This window comes from Bos indicus x Bos taurus, chromosome 26 (assembly GCF_003369695.1).
Source record: "Bos indicus x Bos taurus breed Angus x Brahman F1 hybrid chromosome 26, Bos_hybrid_MaternalHap_v2.0, whole genome shotgun sequence".
Taxonomy (NCBI): Eukaryota; Metazoa; Chordata; class Mammalia; order Artiodactyla; family Bovidae; genus Bos; species Bos indicus x Bos taurus.
This window is the reverse complement of record NC_040101.1, coordinates 26,354,015-26,364,717: the sequence shown is the minus strand read 5'-3', so window position 1 is coordinate 26,364,717 and position 10,703 is coordinate 26,354,015. Positions and strand designations below refer to the sequence as shown.

Below are 10,703 nucleotides of genomic sequence, written 5' to 3'. Positions count from 1 at the left end.
AGCCAACAGCTAAGGGATCTCTTTTTCCCCTGGAAGTCATTGTTTGTTTACCTATTAAATGGATAGCATGGGTCTCCACAAAACCCTAGGATGGTAGTGCAGATCAAAGAAAGCAGGAAAGCACAAGGATCTAGCAAAGTGCTGGTGTCTAGCTGGGACTCGGTAAATACCTACTACTTATGGAATCTCAGCCTGGAAGGGACTGGAAGTTTCTGGAGGAGGAAGACTTGTGTTTTCTGCTGTGTCCCTGACAGTCTCCAGGAGGTCCAGGGTCAAAGAAATAATAATAGGTTTTTACATTGAATGAAAGTATCAAAGTCCTGCTAAAGAAAAGCTCCCATTCAAAACTGTTATTCTGGATCATGATCAGTAATAGAGGAGTGAGATGGGGAGATAGGAGGGATGGTAGAGGACAGGGCCTCTCAAGCCGGACTGCTTGGGTTTGTGTCTCAGCTCAGGCACTTGAGGAGCTGTGTGACCCTGGACATGTCATTTAGCCTCTCTGTTCCTCAATCTCTTCACCTGTAGGATGGGTATAATCGATACCAATGTTCTAGCGATAGTGTATGGACATGTATTATAGTTACAGATGTAACATGCTTAGTGTGCCTGACACACAGTGTTTGTTATTATTATCATTATCTTTATCTGTATTAATAGTGGTTAAAAAAGGGGATTTTGTTGGTAGACGTGGACTTGAGTCTTAGCATTGCCACTTATCAGCTCCGTGACCTTGGATAATTATTCAACCTTTCTAAGTCTCTGTTCCCTCATCTGTTATTTGGGATGTCTCTTCTCCTGGGGTTATTAGGAGCATCAAATGAGATAAGATGTTTAAAGTATTGAGCCTTGTGCCTGTCATAGAAAAAGCACTTAATCAATGTTATCTATTTTATTATCTCAAGAACTACTTGAATTTAATACCATTCATTCAACAAACACCGATGAAGCTGGTGTGGAGTGTAGGCCTGGTATGGAATGAGGTTTCTTCCTTCTCTAATGAGGGAACATGGACATCGTTTCTGTTTTGGATGAATATTTGCTTCTTCCATTGTAGTTAGAACATTGTAAGATTGCACGAAAAAATCTGGAGAAGAGACTAAAGGTGGGGCAACTTGAAGCCTCAAAAGGCAGTTTGGCTCTGAGAATTAGTGCTCTCATGGGGAGACCCAGGAACGAAGCAGTTGCACGTCAGGAACCTGGGACTTCCAGGGTGACCACCCGTCCTCGTCTTTGCCACTTACTGGTAACTGTGTCCCCTTTCACTTGAAAACTCCTAGGTTAGATGTTAAATTATCCGATTCCTCATACGTGAGCTACTTAAGAGAAACACCCCCCTGTATCTCAAAGGGGTGTGGCTGGAAGCACCAAGAGGCCCTGTCTGACTTTGGGAAGGCAGCCTGGCATTTTGTTGGGTCGAGAGGGTGAGGGGGCTTCTCAGGTGTGGCAGGGGAGGCCACAGGAGGGGAGACCGTGGAGAACCCATTTCCTTCCCTCACCTGGAAGCATATGGATGTTTCCTTTTTCCTCTCTTTTTCCAGGCCAGCACACATTATGGGAACTTTGTCATCTTCCTAGATTCTGAAAGTGAGTGGCTACTTGCCAGAGGGAGAGTGGTGCAGAGAGGACAAATGAAAATGACAACAGAACAACAAAAACCCACATAAAATAAATAAGCCACTAGCCCCAAGGAAGAAACTTCTGGGCTTAATTTGCATCCTGTTCTCTCCTGATTGTTTGTTGCCAAGGTTGTCATTGGGGGAGGGAAAGTGGTTGCTGGAGGGGTGCTCGCCTGCCCAGCTCTTGAGTTCTCACTTCTGCTTTTCAGCTCAGTGATGAGGACAGCCTGGATGGAGGGGGATGGGACCATGGGAGAGGAGGCATTGGCTAAATATTTTAAAGTAGTGCTCACTGAGACTCTTGTTAAAAAATAATTACATATAAATAGCAAACTAGAGATCCCCCAAGATTTCTGCAGTGCTGATGTGTTACTTTTAGTAGCAGGACAAAAAAAAAAAAAAAATAGTTTTTGAAGACTAATAAGATCCCCTGGAGGAGGACAGGGCAACCCATTCCAGTATTCTTGCCTGGAGAATCCCATGGACAGAGGAGCCTGGTGGGCTACATTCCATAGGGTTGCAGTCGGACACGACTGAAGAGACTTAGCATGCATGCAAGATTAATAGTAAAGCTTATATAATGATAACAGTGTGCCGGATTTTCATCAGAGTATTTCACATGTGTTTACTTCTCTAATCCTCACAGCAAACCTCCAAGTTGGCTATATCATCATCCTCTGTTTCCAGATGTGGACCCTGAGGCACAGAGAACTTCAGTAACTTGCCCTAAGTCATATGTCTGGTCAGTGGCAGAGATTCTACCTGGGCAGCCAGTCTCCAGAGCTAAGTTCTTAAGCAAACTCTGTATCACCTTCTCGGAGAAGGCAATGGCACCCCACTCCAGTACTCTTGCCTGGAAAATCCCATGGACGGAGGAGCCTGGTGGGCTGCAGTCCATGGGGTCGCACAGAGTCGGACACGACTGAAGTGACTTAGCAGTAGCAGTATTACCTTCTGGGCTAAAAGTCAGGCTGAGAACTGGAAACTGAGGCACAGAAAGGTGAGGCTTAAGTTACACAGCTAGGAGGTGGGAGCAGGACCCAAGCTCAGCTGTGCCATGCTCCAGAGTTGTTAATGCTTAGCAGTTATTAATGCTTTTTCTCTTTCTCATTGGGTTCCCCAAAGGATTGTTGTGAAGGTCAAGTGAGACACAGCACGTGGTACGTAGGTGTGTTTGTGTGTTAAGCTGCTTAGTCGTGTTCGACTCTGTGTGACCCAATGGACTGCAGCCCACCAGGCTCCTCTGTCCATGGGGATTCTCCAGGCAAGAATACTGGAGTGGGTTGCCCTGCCCTTCTCCAGGGGATCTTCCCAACCCAGGGATCGAATCCAGGTCTCCCACATTGCAGGAGGATTCTTTACCGACTGAGCCCCCAAGGAAGTCAGTTGTAAAGTACCAAACAAGCTGTCATTCAGATACTAGATCTGAAGACAGGGGGGAAGACACTTTCCTTGTGTCCAGGGATGGCTTAGGCAGAGGCTGGTGGAGAGAAACGTGCACATTGGCAGCAAGTGGATCCAGCAGTGGAGATATAAGGTGTGAAGGAAAATCGGGTGGGGTCCTAAAACCAGGCAGACTGGAGGAGGGGAGTGTTCCTCTTCTAATGCTAGATGATGGAGCCAAGAGATCCAGCCCTCTCTCATCTGTGCCCGTGGCTCAGAGAACCCAGGGATAATAAAGCAGCATCACCATCGGGGACAATGACAGCAACTTTCTTTTAGCCAAAGACATTTGGTCTCCTCCCTCTCACCAAACTGTCCTTTCTTCAGGCTGTTTCCAAGCCTCTCCCCAGGTTATGAGCTCTTTGCAGACACCTCTGCAGTGGGGTCCTAATTTGCATCTTATATGGACATCTTTATCTTGAGCTACAGGGCTCCTCTGAGATGCAATCTGCCTACAGAAACACACTTACTGTGGATCTTGAAAGTGGCACAGAGACTGATGGCTCCTTCCCTCCTCCCTTCCAACCTTCCCCCCCCCACCCCCCACCCCTAGTTTTCCCAAATCCTGGCGCCTGCTAAAGGCTCAGTTGTTTCCCAGGGGGGCACATATGCCTGTCTTTCTCTTCAGGCTGACTTACTGTACATGCCTTTCATCTGCTCAGAATCTGATTTAAATATGAATCCATAGAGCCCGAACACCCAGCCCTTAGAAGAGCTGTAACTTTGTTATATTTTATTTTGCCCAATCACAGCAGTTATCTTATTCTCCTCTGCAAGGTCCTGTCAAAAGGGACTAAATGACAACCTTTGGGAAGAGAGCAACCTTAATCACGTGAAAGTAATTTATTTTTAATCCACCACACTGCAGCTGTCCCCTAGTTATTTGTGAATATGTATCAAGCCCAAACTTTGAAATTTTGATAATTGGCTTCTTGCCGCTTCATTATTTCTCCTTCTCTTCTGGGTCTGATATGTGTGAAAAGTTTCCCAAGAATATATCCAGTAAATGCATCCTAGACTGAAAGATAGGCACAGTAAAGTGCAGTATAGTAAAGCCTCTGTTATTCACCTATTTAATGAATGTTATTTGAACGTCTTCATTGTTTCAGGTACTGGATGAGGTGCTGGTGACGCAGTAATAAGGAAGGTCAGCGTCTCTGGCCTCACAAACATACTGGCTAGTGGAGCAGAAGTCAATGGAAGAGCAAATAAAGGCATTTTACACATTGTGATAAATTCTGGGAGTGCAGCAAGTGGAGATATTATGACACAATATGGCCGTCCCAGTACAGAGCATGGTGAACTGATCAATGTCTCGTTTCCAGAAAATATAATTCTCTGAATGCAGCCTAAAACTGCATTTGTGTTGTTTCTTTTTTTATTAGCCACCTTACACTTTTTATCTGTATTGAGCCAAAATAAAATTTTTATTATACAAAGTATTTTCAGTAAATACTTATTATACAAAGTGACTGCAGCAAATGTGTGAAACAGAAAGAAGAAGGTGACCTGTATTATCACCACTGAGAGTTACTGCTTGCTACCTTTTGGATCTTCTTCCTATTAATAACTATGTTTATGTATGTGTCTTATAATTTTATAAACTGGTTTGATCCACTTACGAAAATGTTACATGTTATTTTCCCCCACGTCAGGAAGTATCCTATATTATCATCCATCGTGGTGACATGATATTGCACTGTGTGGTCAAGCGAAACACCTCATCACTTTTGGATGCGAAGCAGTTAAACCAGGTCTTCCTCCTTCTGTACTTGTGTAATTTTTTTTTTCTAACCTAAATGTAGGACTTTACATTTTTATTAAAAAATCGTATTGTTGCTTTTAAGATATATTATTAGTCTGTTATGATCTTTTAAGTCCTGATTTCATTAACCAATCTCTCCCAGGTTGATACGATTTTAAAATCAGTAAGGATCAAAATCACTGATACATCATTTTAAGTAGGATAGAGCCTCATAGCATTCCCTTGGAAACCCCCCTACAGTTACTCCATTGATCAAACACTGTTTAGTTCTGATCAATTAATAATTTTAGCTGTACTATCCTGTGGCTTGTTTCTCCATTGGAAAATAAGAACTTTCAAAAACAAGAAAAAATACTGCCAATCACTTTACCATTTGGATTCGTTATGTCTGTCATATTCCCTTTTATGCTCATCTTATAATTTTATTAATGACAGAAGATTGGTTTGGTACTCCTTGTTCTTTTTGAACTCATGCTGTTGTTCTGGAGAAAAAGAAATTGGTCAAATACTAAAATCCAATTCAAATTCCTTGTCATTCTTGAATGTATAGATTGGGCTTAAAGGTCTTAATCTTGACACATTCCTCAATTTGGAGATTAAAACTATTTTTTTCAGACTAAGGTGTTTGTTATTGTTGTTTCTCTTGTTATATACAATTGCTGGTGAAAAAAATGGGCTAATTAGTTCCTTTAAAAAATATTTAATTTAAGAAATGAACACATTTTTCTAATGTGTTAAAAAAACCAACTGTTTAATTTTTCCAAGGATTAAATACAACTCACTGGACTGTAAATAATAAAATTCATTAAAAAATCCAGACAATTTTTCAATTCCTCACAGTCCTTCAGAGAGCATTCCCTGTGGCTTGGCATTCTTTAAGGCCTGTAAGCACACTTTAGTGTAGCTCAGGTGAGCCAAGCAATGTGGACTCACTCAAGGCAGTGGAGAGCTGTCTTCCACCTCCTCATTTATCTCAGATTTCTGAGCCCTGACAAAACATTTGTTCTACCCTCTCCATACGATGTTTACTTTTCTTGAAATGATAGAGGCAAAATACAAGTGGAATAATTAGCTGTGCTTTTCTACTTCCTCTTCCAATAATATCATCAGCTTCAAATATGGAACCATTGATTTCCTCTCTCAATTCAGAGAGAGGAATTTGCTCATCTTGAGATTCTCCATGGTGCCCAACACAATGTCTAACTTGTTATGGGTGTATTAGGTAGAACCTTTTTGGGTGCAAAGGACAGAAATCCAATACAAACTTTCTTAAACCAAAACATAGAAACACACACAAACGTGTGTGTGTGTGTGTGTGTGTGTAGGGGGGTTGTTTTCAATGAGGTCTAAATGCTGTGTTTAAAGCAAGGGCTTAGAGTACAGAAATTCTATCATGGAGGTGCTGAACACAGAAAGTTCTACGACATGTTGGGAGTTACGAGCAAAAGAAGTATTAAACTGAATCCCCAAAGTATAAAATGTAGCCAGGTCTAGACACCGTGTTGTATCTGAGTAATTTTTGTGCCAATAAATGATATCAGGATTTAAAAAAAAATTAGAGTGTTGGTTCGATATATATATATATGTATTGAATTGGCCAAAAAGTTTTTGCCATCCCAATGTATTTCAACAGCGCATTAACTTAACAGTAACTGGATAAACAGATGCAAACTATAGCATCAGGACCTGGATTCTCTCTCTCTGTTTTTCCTCAGTGCATTTCTCTTTGATTTTACTCAGAGTTTCCCTCCAAGTGGAAATTCCAGGCTTGCATCTTCACACCTCTAAGCTGTGAGAAAAACAAATTCTTTTTTGATTGCTCAAAAGTCCCAGGATTAGCTCTATTTGACCTGATTGGGTTCAGTTCAGTTCAGTTCAGTCGCTCAGTCATGTCCGACTCTTTGCGACCCCATGAATCGAAGCACGTTGGCTTGGATTAGATCATATGCCCATTTGTCAGTCAGTCAGTCATCATGGCCACGAGCATTGATGCTGATTGGCCTGACCTGAGTCACATGACTCCCCAGGGTACTTGGGATATAATCTGCTCTATATAAAGGGCAGGCTTCCCAGGTGGCAGAGTGATAAAGAATCCTCCTGCTAATGTAGGAGATGTAGGCTAGGTGGGTTCAATCCCTGAGTCAGGAAGATCCCTTGGAGAAAGAAATGGCAACCCACTCCAGTGTTCTTGCCTAAAAATCCTATAGACAAAGGAGCCCAGCAGGCTACAGTCCAGTGGGATCACAAGGAATCAGAACTGAGCACTCACACAGGCATATAAAGGGCAGTGGGAGAGTGAGGCACTGGCTTCCTCCAGAGGAAAATCTGAGTATCATTGTCAGAAGAATTAAGGAAGGATGAAGGGTAGGTAAAAAATAACACAGAATCATGACAAGTTTTTCAATTAGATACTTTTTGAAGTAGCTAATTAGTCTTATTTTTTCTACCAATGATTGTACATGACAAAGAGAAATAACAACAAAAAACTTTGTCTGAAAGAAGGTTAGTTTTAATCACCAAGTGGAAGAATAATAATGAGATATCAGGATTAAGACCTTTAGGTCCAACCTATATATTCACGAATCATAAGAAATTTGAATTGCGTTTTGTATTTGACAAATTATTTTTTAGTATCTGACCAATTTTTTTTTCCAGAATATATGAGTCCATTTTTCACTTTATGAATTTCCTGGAAGCAAATGCAATACTTCCTGCTGCTGCTGCTAAGTTGCCTCAGTCGTGTCTGACTCTGTGCAGCCCCATAGACAGAAGCCCAACGGGCTGCGCTATCGCTGGGATTCTCCAGGCAAGAACACTGGAGTGGGTTGCCATTTCCTTCTCCAAGGCATGAAAGTGAAAAGTGAAAGTGAAGTCGCTCAGTGGTGTTCGACTCTTAGTGACCCCATGGACTGCAGCCTACCAGGCTCCTCCGCCCATGGGATTTTCCAGGCAAGAGTACTGGAGTGGGGTGCCATTGCCTTCTCCACAATACTTCCTACTATCTGCCATTTAAATAAAAGATTTCTTTTAACTAAAAGAAAATTTGTTACAAGACTACTGTATACATGGCATCACCAACTCGAGTGAACTCTGGGAGTTGGTGATGGACAGGGAGGCCTGGCATGCTGTGATTCATGGGGTCACAAAGAGTCGGACACGACTCAGCAACTGAACTGAACTGAACTGTATACATCAGAAAAGATAGTCTCCCTAGCTTGTGGTAGCCTTGGTAGAGAGTTGGGGGGTCTCAAGGACATTATCATATTAATGCATTGCTCCATAGTTTGATACTACCCTCTATGGTGCAATCAAGAAAAGGAGGCTGGTGCTCTGATGATGAGGTCATCTGAGACAGCCAGTATCCAGTCAGAGAAACAGAGTACATACTAATACTCTGTACAGTTAGTCAACAGAAGAAATTAAATATGAAGAATAGATTACCAAGGTGTTGGGAGAGTTGAAGAGTCAAACAGGACCATGAGGCAACCCAGAGATAAACAGAAGCAAGAAACCTCTACAAACTTTAAGATATAGCTAGTAAAGGGAGAAGATGGTATGACCAGAGTCAGAGAGCTGGAGTTCAAACTATTCAGCAGGGTCTGGGTCTACAGTAGACTGCCTGATGGGAGCTGGGACCACACAGGAAATGCTAATCAAAGCAGAAAGAAGGGGGAGGAATACTCTGACTTCTCCCTCTTTTCTGCCCAGCAATCTCCCAACATTTTCTCTCATTGGCTAACCCAGAAGGCAGCCTGCAAGGAAGTCAGAGAAATGCATTTTTCCTGGGCAAAGGATAGGAATGCATCTGAGACAAAAGGGAAAAATGGGTGACACATGACCTGGAGCAAGATATGAAGCTTGAGGCCGTTTTTATGTGGAAAATTAACAGCTTTATTCTTGGTTCATTTCTTTTCTGTAGTAAGAGGATTTGAAGCCTTTCTGCTTAGAGGAAAGAGAAACTCATATCTGATGACTCTGGGCAAAGGACAACCATGGACAATGAGGACCAAAGAATAGAAGAAGTGGGGATTTTTCAGAGGAAAGAATTAAAAGAAAATGAAGTGATTCACTGTAGGCAAAATCTTGGTGAAGCAGTGGGGAGGATGGAGACTCTCCTTCACAGAGAAAATGTAGGGGGAGAAAGAGAAGAGAGTGTTGTCTATGGCATCTGGATCAGATGGGTCCTGCTTGTTACTTCCCAGCATTGCTAAAAAGTGTGTTATGTATCTGGACTGTTGAAACCACAGACTGCCTTGCAAAAGGCCCCCTGAGCCCCAGGCATAGCATGAGACTGAAAGAAGACCATTAAGAGGGTCATATTTGGAGGGACCAGGAGTCATTCTCAAAGGGCAGATAATGATAGCTGACCCTTCTCTGGTTCTGTGGAAGATTTCATTGGTTGGCTCCTCACCTGCCTAGGGAGAAGTGCTCAGTAGAATCACTAGATCCTGCTCTCCTCTCCACCTACCAAGTGTGGGCATAGCCACCGCCCAAGAAAATGAGGCTGCAGCTCTGAGTACTTAGTGTGGGTACCGAGAGTTTGTATACTGTGAGTTTAGATACTGAGTTCAGATAACATGAATACCGAATTGCCTAAATCTTGTGAGCTTCTGGGCATGGATAACAAGAGTTGAGATAGTGGTAGAATCCTAGTATTTCAGTATTTTAACAGCGGGCACACTCGTGTGTCCTAATTGAATAGCACTTCTGCCTATAGTCCTCTCTTCTCTAGGAAGACCTGGGGGATTATGGTCACTCATAGACATTCTTCCGGATCCCAGGTTGCTCCGTAACACAGTTAGGGCAGAATTCCTTATTGAGATTTCGATTTGTCCTTTTTATTGTAGTTATAACCCACAACACAGCTTCCAAGAACACAAAACATAGACAAAAATTTGAGTTCCTTTGCCTCAGGAGCTTTTGTGCCTGCCAAACTACAGCAGACTTTCCTTTGTGTTTGAAATCTCAGGCTTTCTGAGACCATTTGTGTCTTACACAACTCATCCAGGGCTGAAACCAGTGAGGAGCTATGTCCCATATGCCCTGAGCAGTATCATTGTGTACATGTATCGCGTGTGTGCATGCACACACATGCATGCTCAGTCATGTCCAACTCTTTGTGACCCCATGGATTGTAGCCCGCCAGGCTCCTCTGTCCATGGAACTTTCCAGGCAAGCATACTGGAGTGGGTTGCCATTTCCTACTGCAGGGGATCTTCCCAACCCAGGGATTAAACCTACATCTCCTGCATCTCTTGCATTGGCATTTTAAATCTGACTGTTTTTAAATTTTTTAAATGAAGAAATTCTGTATACAAACCCACATTTTAAGATTTTCCCAGAATATTGAGTGCCCAGTCCATATTGGCTCTGCATTTTAAGGGCCAGCAATGACCTTGTCTGCTTTAGAACACCTGGCTGGTTAGCTACAATTCCTATAACTCTGTCTTGTCTTCCTCACCGAGACTTGAGAGTCAGTTGCCGTTTTATAATCTCCCAGCTGGTAGATACCACTCATTTGTCCAGGTACCTGCTGGTCATCTTAGGTATTTAAGTTTCTGACTTGAGCTGGAGCAGGGCTTTTGCAGGAGAGAGACAGAGACAGCTGGAGGGGAAGTGGAGTTGAGATTCTTCAAGGTTAGGTGATGACTGACTTTCATGGGTTCTGTGAGGGGAGGAGACTGGCTTCCCACTTTGGGGTGATTGTGAGGTGGGTTTGCAGATGCTTGGAAGTTGAATACTGTGGCCTTGGTCACTGGGTTGGGAGATTTCTGGACTCTGCCTCGAATCTACCACCTCAGTTGACCAGACTAGCTTAAACCAGGATCACCTTGTTGTAGCCACGGGGACTGGAGACAGGATTTTCCTTTGAACAT

The 10,703-nt window shown here is 42.8% G+C and overlaps 1 long non-coding RNA gene across 1 annotated transcript; it reads left to right on the top strand.

The window, feature by feature from the left end:
* The first annotated feature begins 2,147 nt into the window (after nucleotides 1-2,147).
* On the top strand, nucleotides 2,148-4,912 carry LOC113884427. The gene is made up of 2 exons (XR_003508861.1): nucleotides 2,148-2,361; nucleotides 4,172-4,912. It is a non-coding gene; the product is annotated as an uncharacterized LOC113884427 (long non-coding RNA).
* Nucleotides 4,913-10,703: the final 5,791 nt, after the last annotated feature.